Here is a 12999-nt window from a genome sequence, read left to right as displayed (position 1 = left end):
ACTTGGACTTCCCAAGCGCTTAGTACAGTGCTCTGCGCACAGTAAGCGCTCAATAAATACGATTGAATGAATGAATGAATGAATTGAGCGCTTACTGTATGCACAGCACTGTACTAAGCACTTGGGAAAGTACAATGCAGCAATAAAGAGAGGCAATCCGTGCCCACAGTGAGCTCAGGGTCTAGAGGTGTTGGGTTTAACTTAATTTAACTTAATTTCTTTGTTTCTCAGTTCCTTCGTCTGCAAACCAGAGACTGTGAATCTCATTTGGCACCTGATTATCTTGTATTTACCCCACCCTTACTACAGTTCTAAGCGCTTAACAAATACCACAATTATTCATCCTTAGACTGTAACTTCCTTGTGGGCAGGGAATGTGCCTACCAACTCTATTATATTGTAGTGTTCCGAGTGCTTTGCACACAGTAAGTGCTCAATACATTTGATCAATCGATTCCAAGTCCAGTAAAGTTAGGTCCTGTAGGCTCTGGGCAGCAGAGCGGAGAGGACGCGGACACAGCAGCATCCATCAGGGGCAAAGGCAGGCAAATTCACTTAGGACGATCAAATCGAACCCTCAAAAAGATAGGGAAGGTGCATGCACGACTGAGAGGGATTCAGGGGCCAAAGTGGACCACAACCCATCCTGACGTCTCCAACGTTTAAAAGCACGGACCCAATCGTAGGTGGGTGAATCAGAGAGCAAAGCAGCTCTGTGTGTCTGTAGGTGGCCACACTCTTCTTGTGTGGCTGCAACAAGCCTGAGGTTATCCTACTCGGAAATTCCACCTGGGCCCGGTTTTCGTCAAAGCCCTGGCCCCTGGCCTGGTCTCCATAACCTGGAAGTCATGGAGATAGTGTCACACAGAGTCACTGAGATGACTGAGCACCCCTATAAACTCTGCCAGCCTAGCAATCAATCAATCAATCAATTGTATCTACTGAGCATTTCCCGTGTGCAGAGAGCTGATCCAAGTAAGAACTTGGGAAAGTGGGATATAACAGATTTGGTATTCCCTGCCTATAAGGACCTTTTAGTCTAGAGTGGGAGACAGACATTAAAAGAAATTACAGATATGTACGTAAGGGCTTGAGGGGCTGAGGGTAGAGCCAATAAAGTGTATGAATCCAAGTGCAAGAACAATACAGAAGGGAGCAGGAGTAGCAGAAATGATGGTTTAGTGGGGAAGGCTTCTTGGAGGAGACAAGATTTTACTAAGGCTTTGAGGGTGGGGGTGGGGGGTGATGGAGGGAGGGAATTCCAGGCCAGAGGCGAATTGTCAGTGGAGAGTTGGATGAAATCCAGGTACAGTGAGTAGGTTGTCATTGCATGAACAAAGTGAGCATCCCAAGTTGGAGAAGGTAATCGGAGAGGTAAGATAGGAAGGGGGGAAAGGTGATTGAGTGCTTTAAATCCAATGGTAAGGAGATAATAATCCTAAATAATTTCAGAAAGTTAATATCGGGTAATAATCAGAAAGATGGGGTTTACTTAGGATTTACTGAATTCCAAGCACTGGGATAGATTCAAGAAAATCCTATTCCCAACCAGGGCCAACAATCTAATGGTGGAAACAGCAGGTATCTTATCTTCATTTTGCAGATGAGGAAACTGAGGCACAGGGAAGATAAATTAGTTGATTGTTGTTGTTGTTATTAAGTGATCGACCCAAAATCACTCAGCAGATGATAAGCAGAGCTGGGATTGGAACACAAGTCTTCCAGTTCCCCGCTCCACGGTCTGTCCACTAAGTCACTCGATTTCCCCTTTTTCCCCCCAATGAAGATGCTCCTGACTAGGACCAGGGGGGTCTCCCAGGGGTTGGAGTGCTCAGACACACTGGGCAAGTTGGCTAGGTGGGAGAGTTTCAAAAAGCAGACCTGCCTGCTGCTCCTGTCATCCCACTCCCTAGGCTGGGCCCAGGATGAGGTTGGATGCCAGAATCGAATCTGCCTGGCCTCAGTCCGGGGAGGGGACGGTTTAAGGAGTTGGCGACTGGAGTATCAAACAAAAACTCCTCACTATTGGCTTCAGAGCTCTGTATTACCTTGCTCCTTCTTACCTCACCTCCCTTCTCTCCTTCCACAGCGCAGCCCGCACACTTTGCTCCTCTGAAGCAAAACTTCTCGCTGTGCCTCGTTCTCGCCTGACCTCTGACTCCAAAGCCCGGGCTCTTTCCACTGAGCCACGCTGCTTCTCCATGGGAACTCTCCAGGTGTGACCCTGAGAGGGGTGTCATAACATAGGGCCTTTTAATTTTTTGCCATCTGTGTCTCCATCTGTTTTCAGCCTCACATGTAATAAAAACAATTCATCCATTCCTTCAATCGTATTTATTGAACGCTTACTGTGTGCAGAGCACTGTACTAAGTGCTTGGGGAGTACAAGCTGGCAACATATAGAGACGGTCCCTACCCAACAGCGGGCTCACAGTCTAGAAGGGGGAGACAGAGAACAAAACAAAACATATTAACAAAATAAAATCAATAGAATAAATATGTACAAATAAAATAGAGTAATAAATGCGTACAAACATATATACATATATACAGGTGCTGTGGGGAGGGGAAGGAGGTAAGGCAGGGGGATGGGGAGGGGGCTCAGTCTGGGAAGGCCTGAGCACACAACTATAACTGTGGCATTTGTTAAGTGCTTATTATGTGCCAGGCAGTGTTCTAAACTCAGGGATGGATACAAGCAAATCGGGTTGGGCACGGTCTCTGTCCCACAGTGAGGCCCCAGACTCAATCCCCATTTTACAGATGACGGAACTGAGGCACACAGGGAAGTAAAGTGACTTTCCCAAGGTCGCACAGCAGACAGGTGGCAGAGTGAGGATTAGAACCCATGACCTTCTCCCAGGCCCGTGTTTTCTCCATTACGCCGTGCTGCTTCTCTGTGTACACACACAACACACATGCACACTCGTTCTCATGGGAGGAAGTTAGCCGTCTCAGCCGCTTCCCAGGAGAAGGCCACGTTGACTACGTCACTCCGGGACCCATTTCTCCAGGGTCACCCAGGTTGGCGCCACTCGAATCCCTTCCCTTCTGACATGGTGAGGGTGGCAGCATCTCTGCCCCGGTGGGTTCTGTTCCCTCCTGCTGCCGTTACCGATTGCCCAGAGGGAAACTGGAGCTAGAACGAAACGAGGTCAGGATCAGGGTGACCCAGGAAGGCGGTGGCGGCCCACGAGTTTCGTGAATGGTTTCCCAAAAAACCCACATCCGTTCCATCAACCCAGCCCTGAGTCATTATCACATTGGCCCCAGTGACTTCTGGCGGATGTCTATCTTGGCTCCCAGCAAAGGCCTCTAGTGACCCCCTTACTTCACTAACCCCTCTCCACATTTCTTCCTCCTTCTCTCTATATCCCAGGAACTTAGTGGCAATATTTAGTAAGTCTTACTAATGCCAAATCCTGTGCTCGAGCACGGAGGCAGATTCACAATAATCAGATCAGATAGAGCCCTCACCTCCCACATAACGTAAGATGGAAGGTGCTAAGAGGAAGATTTCTTATCTCTATTTTACAGAAATGGGGGCGTAGAGAAGTTAGGTAACTTACCTGAGGTCACACAGCACACCAGAGGCAGAGTTGGGTTTAGGCCAGAGTTTTATACACCCATTCCCGGACTCTTTCTTTCCCTTCTCCAGTTCACACTTCCCCCAGCTGCCCAGATCGTCTTTCTAAAAAATTGTGCTACACACATTTCCTCACTTAGAGTGCTTCCAAACGTGCAATCTGCATCCACAGAGCAGAAACTCCTCACCATCAGGGTAAAGACACTCAATCAGCTTACGTATCTCCCCCTTACCTATCCTCGCTCCTTTTCCACAACAACCCAGTCCACCCACCCCATCCCTCACTCTCGCCTCTCTCACCTTTGACCCCTCGCTGACACCCTCCCTCCTGTTTGGAATTCCCGTCCCCTTTTGGAATTCCCTTCCCCTTCGTACCCAATGGACCGGCCTCATCCTGTCTTCAAAGCCGGACTGAAATCAGTAGCTCCTCCAGGAAGCCTTCCCAGACTAAACCCTCATCCTCTGACTCAGTCTTGCTTCCCTACTGCTTTCCTATGCACTTAATCACACCCTCTAAGAATCTAGGTAGATTCTAGAATCTAGAATCCGCCCCAACCCCAATCCGACAATCAATCAATCATATTTATTGAGCGCTTACAATGTGCAGAGCACTGTACTAAGTGGTATTTATGGAACACTCACCAGGTGCAGAGCACTGTATTAAGCTCTTGGGCAAATTCGACAGAGTTGATATACAAGCCCACAGTGAGCTTCCATCCAGCCTTGAGTTCTTATGGAATATTTTTATACTCCGTTTCCTTCCCTTACTGGTAATTTCTTTTAATGTCTCTCCCCCCATTAGACTGTAAGCTCCATTAGAGCAGGGATTGTGTCTACCAGCTGTATTGCATTCTCCCAACTGCTTAGTACCGAGATTGACATTTCCACTAAGCCTCCCCATCTGCACTCTGCTTGGTGCCATTTGTGAACCGAGAAGCCATCCTCTCACTTCTCTTCTCGGTCTGCCATTTCCCTTCCTAGCTGAGTCAAAGTCCCCTGATGTGTTATCTCTGACCCATCTGTCAGGACACATGTTCTAAAACTCCACTGGGTTTTACAATCCTGCCCATGGGCAGGCAGGGGAAACCCCCCCACTAAGGTCTCAGGCTTCATTTCTCCTCCACACTGGCCTTAATAAACCCACCTCGTCATTTCAAGATATCGGTCAGTGAATAAACAAGTCTAGGCAAGCACTTAGTAGAGTGCACTGTGCTTACAGGGCAGTCAGTAAATACTGTTCCCACCACTGGGCACGTAGAATATTTTTCTTGGGAAACTATCGGTCATTTGACCTCCCAGAGGTTGTTCAAAGGGAAGAGAAAACAAAATACTCAAGATTTTTTTGTAGCGGGGGCGGGAGGGGGGGCAGTGAACTCATCTTCAATCTCAAATCCTGTTCTCCACTTGATTTGCCCATTAGAGCTGACAACACAAACATTTGTCTCTGTCTCTCAAGGCTGTAACCTTGGCATTTTCCTTGGCTACTTTCTCTCTTTCAACCCCCACATTCAGTCTGTCACTAAATCCTTCTGCTTCTTCCTTCGCAGCATTCCCCAAACCCTCCCCTTGTTCCCCATCTGAATGGCCACCACGTTGGTCCAGGTGCATAATAATAATAATAATAACAATAATAATGGCCTTTATTAAGCGCTTACTATGTCCAAAGCACTGTTCTAAGCACTGGGGAAGTTACAAGGTGATCAAGTTGTCCCACATGGGGCTCACAGTCTTCATCCCCATTTTCCAGATGAGGTAACCGAGGCCCAGAGAAGTGAAGTGACTTGCCCGAAGTCACACAGCTGACAATTGGCCGAGCCAGGATTTGAACCCATGACCTCTGACTCCAAAGCCCGGGCTCTTTCCACTGAGCCACGCTGATTCTCTAACTTATGCTGCATGACTTGGTGGATAGAGCACGGGCCTAGGAATCAGAAGGATTTAGGTTCTAATCCCGGCTCTGCCATGTGTCTGCTGTGTGACCTTGGGTAAGTCACTTAACTTCTCCGTGCCTGTTACCTCATCAACAAAATGGGGATTAAGAGTGTGAGCTCCACTTGGGTCAGGGACTGTGTCCAATCTGACCAACTTGTATCTATCCCAGTGCTTAGAGCAGTGCTTGGCACATAACAGACACTCAACAAGTACCATAATTATTCTTTTATTCCAGCTTGACTAATAATAATAATAATAATGATGGCATCTGTTAAGCGCTTACTATGTGCAAAGCACTGTTCTAAGCGCTGGGGAGGTTACAAGGCGATCAGGTTGTCCCAGGGGGGCTCACAGTCTTTATCCCCATTTTACAGATGAGGTAACTGGGGCACAGAGAAGTGAAGTGACTTGCCCAAAGTCACACAGCCAGGATTTGAACCCATGATCTCTGACTCCAAAACCCGGGTTCTTTCCACTGAGCCACGCTGCTTCTCTACTGCATCAACCTCTTTGCTAATCTCCCTGCCTTCAGCCTCTCTCTTTTCCAGTTTGTCCTTCACTTTGCTGCCCTGATCATCTTTCTAAAGCATGATCCTGCACTTCTTCCTAGTCCTTAAAAACTTCCAATGGTTGCCCATTCCTCCCTACATCAATCAATCCCTGTATTTAGCACTTTGGAAGGTACAGTACAACCGAGTTGGTAGACATGATCCTGTCCACCAGGAGCATACAGTCTAGACAGAGAAGCAGACATTAAAAGAAATTACAGTTCATTCATTCAATCGTATTTATTGAGTGCTTACTGTGGGCAGAGCACTGTACTAAGTGCTTGGGAAGTACAATTCAGCAACAAATAGAGACAATCCCTGCCCACAACAGGCTTACAGTCTAGAAGGGGGGAAACAGATATCAAAACAAGTAAACAGGCAAAAATAACATCAATATAAATAAATAGAATTATAGAAATATACACATCATTAATAAAATTAATAGAATTCTAAATATGTACATATGTATACACAAATGGTGTGGGGCAGGGAGGGGTGTAAAACAGTTAGGGGGGAAACAGGGGAGTAAAAGGATATGTATAAAAAATCCACAGACCTGGGAATAAGGTATATATCAAGTGCATAAGATATAATAACAATAATGATGGCATTTATTAAGCACTTACTATGTGGAAAGCACTGTTCTAAGTGCTGGGGGGGATACAAGGTGATCAGGTTGTCCCACCTGGGGCTCACAGTCTTCATCTACATTTGACAGATGAGGTAACTGAGGCCCAGAGAAGTGAAGTGACTTGCCCAAAGTCACACAGCTGACAAGGGGCAGAGCCGGGATTAGAACCCATGACCTCTGACTCCCAAATCCAAGTGCATAAACCAGAACGAGGAAGAGAGAATAGGGGAAATGAGGACTTAGTCGGGGAAGACCCCTTGGAAAAGAAGCATCCTTTCTCCTCATCCTGTGTGCCCAAGGGTGGTAATAATTGTTGACTACCCATTAGGGGCATTGCATGGTACTAAGTGCTTGTCTGGGCTTTTTTAATCACTGACTAACATCTTGAAATGACAAGATATTAAGGGAAAGGTGAAAGAGAACTGAAGCCTGAGATGGTGGTAGGGGGTTTCCCTGACCGCTTTAAGCAAACACTCCTGACCTTTGACTTTATGCCTCTCGATCAGCTCTCTCCCTCCTACTTATCCACTCTTTTCTCCCACAGCACCCCACTCTCTCCCTTGCTGCTGCTGCCCAACACAGATGAGTTTTGACTTGTAGCAGATTGCCTCCCGCTCGCTAGCCACTGCCCAAGCTAGAAATGGAATGGGTAGGCCTCCGCTTGACTCTTCCTCCGGTAGCTGAGACTGGTAGAGTACTAGAAACTCTCCAGGTGTGACCCTGAGAGGGTACATTCTTCCTTAGACCCTTCTTTATTCTGTCAGTGAAGTGGAAATAAGTGGGAGGGAAGGGACCTGCCAGCACAGAAACGATATCCTTCTTTGACCGAGGTCAAATCTACCCCGCTAGATTGTAAGCTTCTTGAGAGCAGGGATTAAGGCATTGCCACTGCTGAACTCTCCCCAGTGTTTATTGCCATGCCCTAGACACAGTGAGCACTTAATACATACTATCGATCGATGCTCTTAATTCCGGCCTTTGTAAATGGGTCTTCCTCCTTTCCTCTTCTCCCACTCCCTTCTGCCTCACCCTGACTGCCCCCCTTTATTCATCCCCCCTCCCAGCCACACAGCACTTATGAACATATCTGTAATTTATTTACTTCTATTAATGCCTGTCTCCCACTCTAGACTGTAAGATCGTTGTGGCAGGGACCTGTTTGTTGTTGTATTGTACTCTCCCAAGCGCTCATTACAGTGCTCTGCACACAGTAAGCACCATTGACTCCTTGCAGAAACATCTTAGTACTACAATAACCCTCCGAGTTCCCCTGGGGTCCCTTTCCGTGCTGCCCTTCAGGAACCACATGCTGTAAAATACAATGAAGGGGCCATTCCTTCGGCAGCTGCTCCTGGCACAGTCATCCCGAAATAGCACCCTGGCCAGACAGCTCACTTTCCCGGGCTATTTTTAGCAAGCTGGTCCTTAAGGAGATGATTATCTCTAAATAAACACACACTTCCTCTCGTTCCCCTCTTCCATTGTTTAATAAATGATCCCCCCCATCCCCACGGTTCTCCCGGGAGCTCCCACGGATGGAGTTCTTTGTTATGGTCCTATAGGGAGCTTTCCCTTTGCAGAAAGCCAGACAGCTCTCCCAGAGGTTTCCCTAATGTCATTCCCAGGAGAGCACGCCGGACATCATTGCTAGGGAAAAGCCCACTGGCCATCCGTGGGCACCTTCACTGTGAGGTTGCAGCCCCTGAGCACATCAACAGAATCGCCCTTGCTATTATTCCCAAGTAGGCTGACTCTCTCCATCCACTTTATTATGGCATCTGTCAAGCATTCATTCATTCATTCATTCATTCAATCATATTTATTGAGCGCTTATTGTGTGCACAGCACTGTACTAAGTGCTTGGGAAATACAAGTCAGCAACATCTAGAGACAGTCCCTACCCAACAACGGGCTCACAGTCTAGAAGGGGGAGACAGACCACAAAACAAAACATGTAGACTGGTGTCAAAATCGTCAGAATAAATAGAATTATAGCTATCTGCACATCATTAACAAAATAAATAGAATAGTAAATATGTACAAGTAAAATAAATAGAGCACTCACCATGTCCCAGGCCCTGTACTAAGGGCTTGGGTGGAGGCAAACAAGTCAGGTTGGACACAGTCCCTGTCCCAAAAGGGGCTCACAGTCATAACCCCCATTTTACAGATAAGGTAACTGAGGCCCAGAGAAGTGAAGTGACTCTCCCAAGGTCACACAGCAGACAAGGAGCAGAGCCGGGATTAGAACCCAGGTCTTTCGAGCTCCCAGGCCCGTGCTCTACCCACGAATACATTTGTCTGCCGTCTCTCTAGCTACTTTTCTGCTCCAGCTCTTCAATCCAGGTTGTTTTCCACTCTCATCTTGCCTCCCTCTCACCCCTTGATCACATTATCCCTGGGTCCCTTACCCCCAGTATGCGACAGACCTCAGCCCTCCCCAAATCTCAGTGTGGCCTACTGGATAACACGTGGGCCTCGGAATCAGAGGACCTGGGTTCCAATCCTGGTTCCCCCGCTTTTCTGCTGTGTGACCTTGGGCAAATCATTTAAATTCTCTGTGCCTTAGTTTCCCCAGTGCAAAATAATGGGGATTCAATAGCTGGTCTGTCTCCTACTTAGACTGTGAGCCCCACGTGGGACAAGGACCTTGTTTGGCCTGATTAATCTGATTAATCCAGAGTTTAGAGCAGTTTGTGACATGAAGTAAGAGCTTAACAAGTACCTAAGAAAAAGAAGCAAAAAAACCAAAAGAACTTCTCTGGGCCTCAGGTCTCTCATCTGTACAATGAACATTCAATACCTGTTCTCCCTTCTACTTACTGTGAGCCCCATATTAGACCTGATTATCTTCTATCTACACCAGAATTTAGTACACTGTTTCGCACATAGTAAGTGCTTAACAAAGAACACAATTATTGTTATTCTTATCAACACTTCAGCCACCTCTTGAACCTATATATTCATTTATTTGTGTCCTCTTCAGCAGTTAGGGATAGATGCATATTCAATACTTCATGCTATGTTTCATATTCAATACTTCATACATGGATATATGCAAAAACCAAAAGAGCTTCCCTGGGCCTCAGGTCTCTCATCTGTAAAATGAACATTCAATACCTGTTCTCCCTCCTACTTACTGTGAGCCCCAAATTAGACCTGATTATCTTCTATCTAACCCAGCATTTAGTACACTGTTTGGCACATAGAAAGTGCTTATTTATTTATTTTACTTGTACATATTTATTCTATTTATTCTATTTTGTTAATATGTTTTGTTTTGTTGTCTGTCTCCCCCTTCTAGACTGTGAGCCCGCTGTTGGGAAGGGACCGTCTCTATATGTTGCCAACTTGTACTTCCCAAGCGCTTAGTAGACAGTAAGCGCTCAATAAATACGATTGAATGAATGAATTAATATGCATATTTGAAATGAGTATGTCTCCTCAAGACTGCAAGCTTCTGTCAGGGAATGAACGTGTCTTCTGTGTTTTTAGTATTTCCCAAGCGCTTAATACAGTGTACTGCACTCAGTAGGTGCTCACAAAAACCATTACTACTACTACTAAGACTTACAGATCCATCCCAAAGGCAGTGGTCTTTCCCAAATTAACACCTGAGAACAGTTTTGGGCTGGGGAGTATGGTGGCCACTTTGCCCAGCTGACAAAGGGCTAACAGGGGAGGAGGGATTTGAGGGAGGGAGGGAGGAAGAGAGAGAGGGAACAGGGGGAGGAGCAGCAGGATCTCAGCCAACCCCCGCAACCCAGAGACATTTTGAATTTCAGCCCAGTTCTTCCAGGATCAGAACAGCACCTGAATAGAGTAAGGCCCAATGGGAACCTGCCACAGCAATCTAAATCGCAATCTAAATCTTGGGATGATGATGATGATGGTATTTATTAAGCACTTACTATATACAAAGCACTGTTCTAAGCTCTGGGGAGGTTACAAAGTGATCAGGTTGTCCCACGGGGGGGCTCACAGTCCTAATCCCCATTTTACAGATGAGGTAAGTGAGGGCCAGAGAAGTTAAGTGACTTGCCCAAAATCACACAGCTGACAATTGGCGGAGCTGGGATTTGAACCCATGACCTCTGACTCCAAAGCCCAGGCTCTTTCCACTAGGCCACGCTGCTTCTCTGGGAGAAGTTGGGTTAATCAGACGTCCTGGGCTTTAAGAAAGCAGTTAGCATATTTACCCCCCAAATTGCACTACTTTTTTTAAATAGCACTTGTTAAGAACTTACTATGTGCTAAACAGTGTACTAAGCCCCGGGGGAAGATACGAGACAATCAAATTGGGCACAGTCCCTGTCCCACATAAGGCTCACAATCTAAGCAAAATTGTTAATACAGTAAAATGTGGTGGGGCAATTATGCAGGCTATATCGAAATAGGGGAGGAAGAGAAAAAGGAGGAGAAGAAAAAGAGGAGGAAGAAAGAAAGGGAGAAGGCAGAAAAAGGTAAGAGAGCACTTGAGTCTTTTATTGTTCTCTCCCAAGTGCTGCACATAATAGGCATTAACGGCCCCCCTTTCCCCTTCCTCTCCTTTCAAAGAAATTTCCTCCCCCAGGAGTTTGCTTCTGCTATTTATCCTGTTCTGACCCTTCACCTCTTCTTTCCCCAGACTGCTTAAGAAGAAATACCCTCCTGATCAGAGTCTGTCTCTGCTTTGTTTTCATGTTTTTACGTTAATATTACTGCTACTTCTACTTATTTCTACTTCTGCTGCTACTATTACTACTAATAATGACTGTGGTATTTGTGAAGCATTTAGTCTGTGCCAAGCACTGTACTAAGCTCTGGGAAAGATACAAGACAATCAGGTCCCACATGGGGCTCACAGTCCAAGTAGGGGGGAGCACAGGTATTGAATCCCCATTATGCAGATGAGGCAATTGAGGCCCAGAGAAGTTAAGTGACTTGCCTAAGGTCACACTCCTACTGCTTATAATCATGTGGTAAACAGAATAATCTTTTTTTTTCCACCTCAAAAATAGGAACGGAGCAATTTTGTAAGCAAATACTGTAATTCCAAAGTGGGTTTAAATTGTGTTTGTTCCCGTCAGGTGACCAGACATCCTGATTTGGGCGAGACAGACCTCAAGTTAAATTAAGAATCTGCCCTGCTGCCTGTTTTAGGTCCTGGATTTATAACCAAGTTTTCTCCTCTGGGTTTTCCCTCTTCCCCTTTCAGTCATCTCCCCCCCCAAGTCTCCCCACCCCCTGGTCCCACCCACGATTCCACCTCTGATCACGCCTTTGACTCTACGGTACTTATTATACTCTCTTAGTACGAGTGTTTTGCACACAGTAACTGCTCAATAGAAACCACTGACTGATTAATGGATTGATTTTTAGCTCTCCCAATCTCCACCGAGCCTGAGGATGAGGAATTGGTCTTTTCAAGCTCCTGGCCTCCTGCTGCCCTGCCCCTGGCTTCATGGGAATTTGGCTAGCCTGCTCCAAGGCATTATGCCCCCAAACAGGCAGGACCCCATTCAGATTTAAGCAAAAATCTCACAAATGTGCTGTTTGGCCGGCAGAACAACCCCTGTCCCACCAACAGCCTAGCCCACCTGTGGGCCTCCGGGCAGGGGGATAATTACTTCTCAGACATTACCTAATGATACACCTCCGCAGCAGGCACGTCCTTGTTTTTCATCCTGACACGCTCTCTCTCCAAGGCCTGTTAAGAATCCTGGGGAGAATGCGGAAAATGTGACTCAGAGAGCCTGGTGTCCAGCTCAGCTGGGGAACGTGCCTCCTGCAAGACAGGCTGCTGGGAGCACAGCGCTCTTCACACAGTAAGCGCACAATAAATTCCACTGATTGAGAGCCCAGATTGGTATCTTCACCAGGGAATGATGGGGTGGCTCTGGGGGGTAGGGGCAAAGTCATGCTCCATTGCTCTGTCTCCCTATATCCCTTTGAAATACCCTGGCCCCTGGGCGATCATGGTTTCTCCTGTCTTCTTAGGACAAGGGACAGACCCTCTCTCACAGACAGGCCTTTAATCAATCCACCAATCTCCTTCTGAGAGGCCTCCTGAAGCCTGAATTCCCAGAACTGGCCTCTCAGGTCCATCAATTTATCAATCAATTAATCAATCCATCAGTGCTTTGCTGAGCCCCCCCTTTTCCTCTGCTCCTCCTCCCTTCCCCATCACCTCTACCCCCTTCCCCGCCCCACAGTACTTGTGTATATTTGTACATATTATTACTCTATTTATTTTATTAATGATGTGTATATATCTATAATTCTACTTATCTGTTTTGATGGTATTGATGCCTGTCTACTTG

At 46.6% G+C, this 12999-nt stretch overlaps 1 non-coding gene across 1 annotated transcript; it reads right to left on the bottom strand.

Moving 5' to 3' along the window:
• Positions 1-7289: 7289 nt before the first annotated feature.
• On the bottom strand, positions 7290-7427 carry LOC119931882. Its single transcript, XR_005452187.1, has one exon. It is a non-coding gene; the product is annotated as a small nucleolar RNA SNORA7 (small nucleolar RNA).
• Between the last annotated feature and the right edge of the window lie 5572 nt (positions 7428-12999).

The sequence above is a fragment of the Tachyglossus aculeatus genome, chromosome 8, assembly GCF_015852505.1.
Source record: "Tachyglossus aculeatus isolate mTacAcu1 chromosome 8, mTacAcu1.pri, whole genome shotgun sequence".
Classification (NCBI taxonomy): domain Eukaryota; kingdom Metazoa; phylum Chordata; class Mammalia; order Monotremata; family Tachyglossidae; genus Tachyglossus; species Tachyglossus aculeatus.
This window is presented reverse-complemented; position numbering and strand designations above follow the sequence as displayed.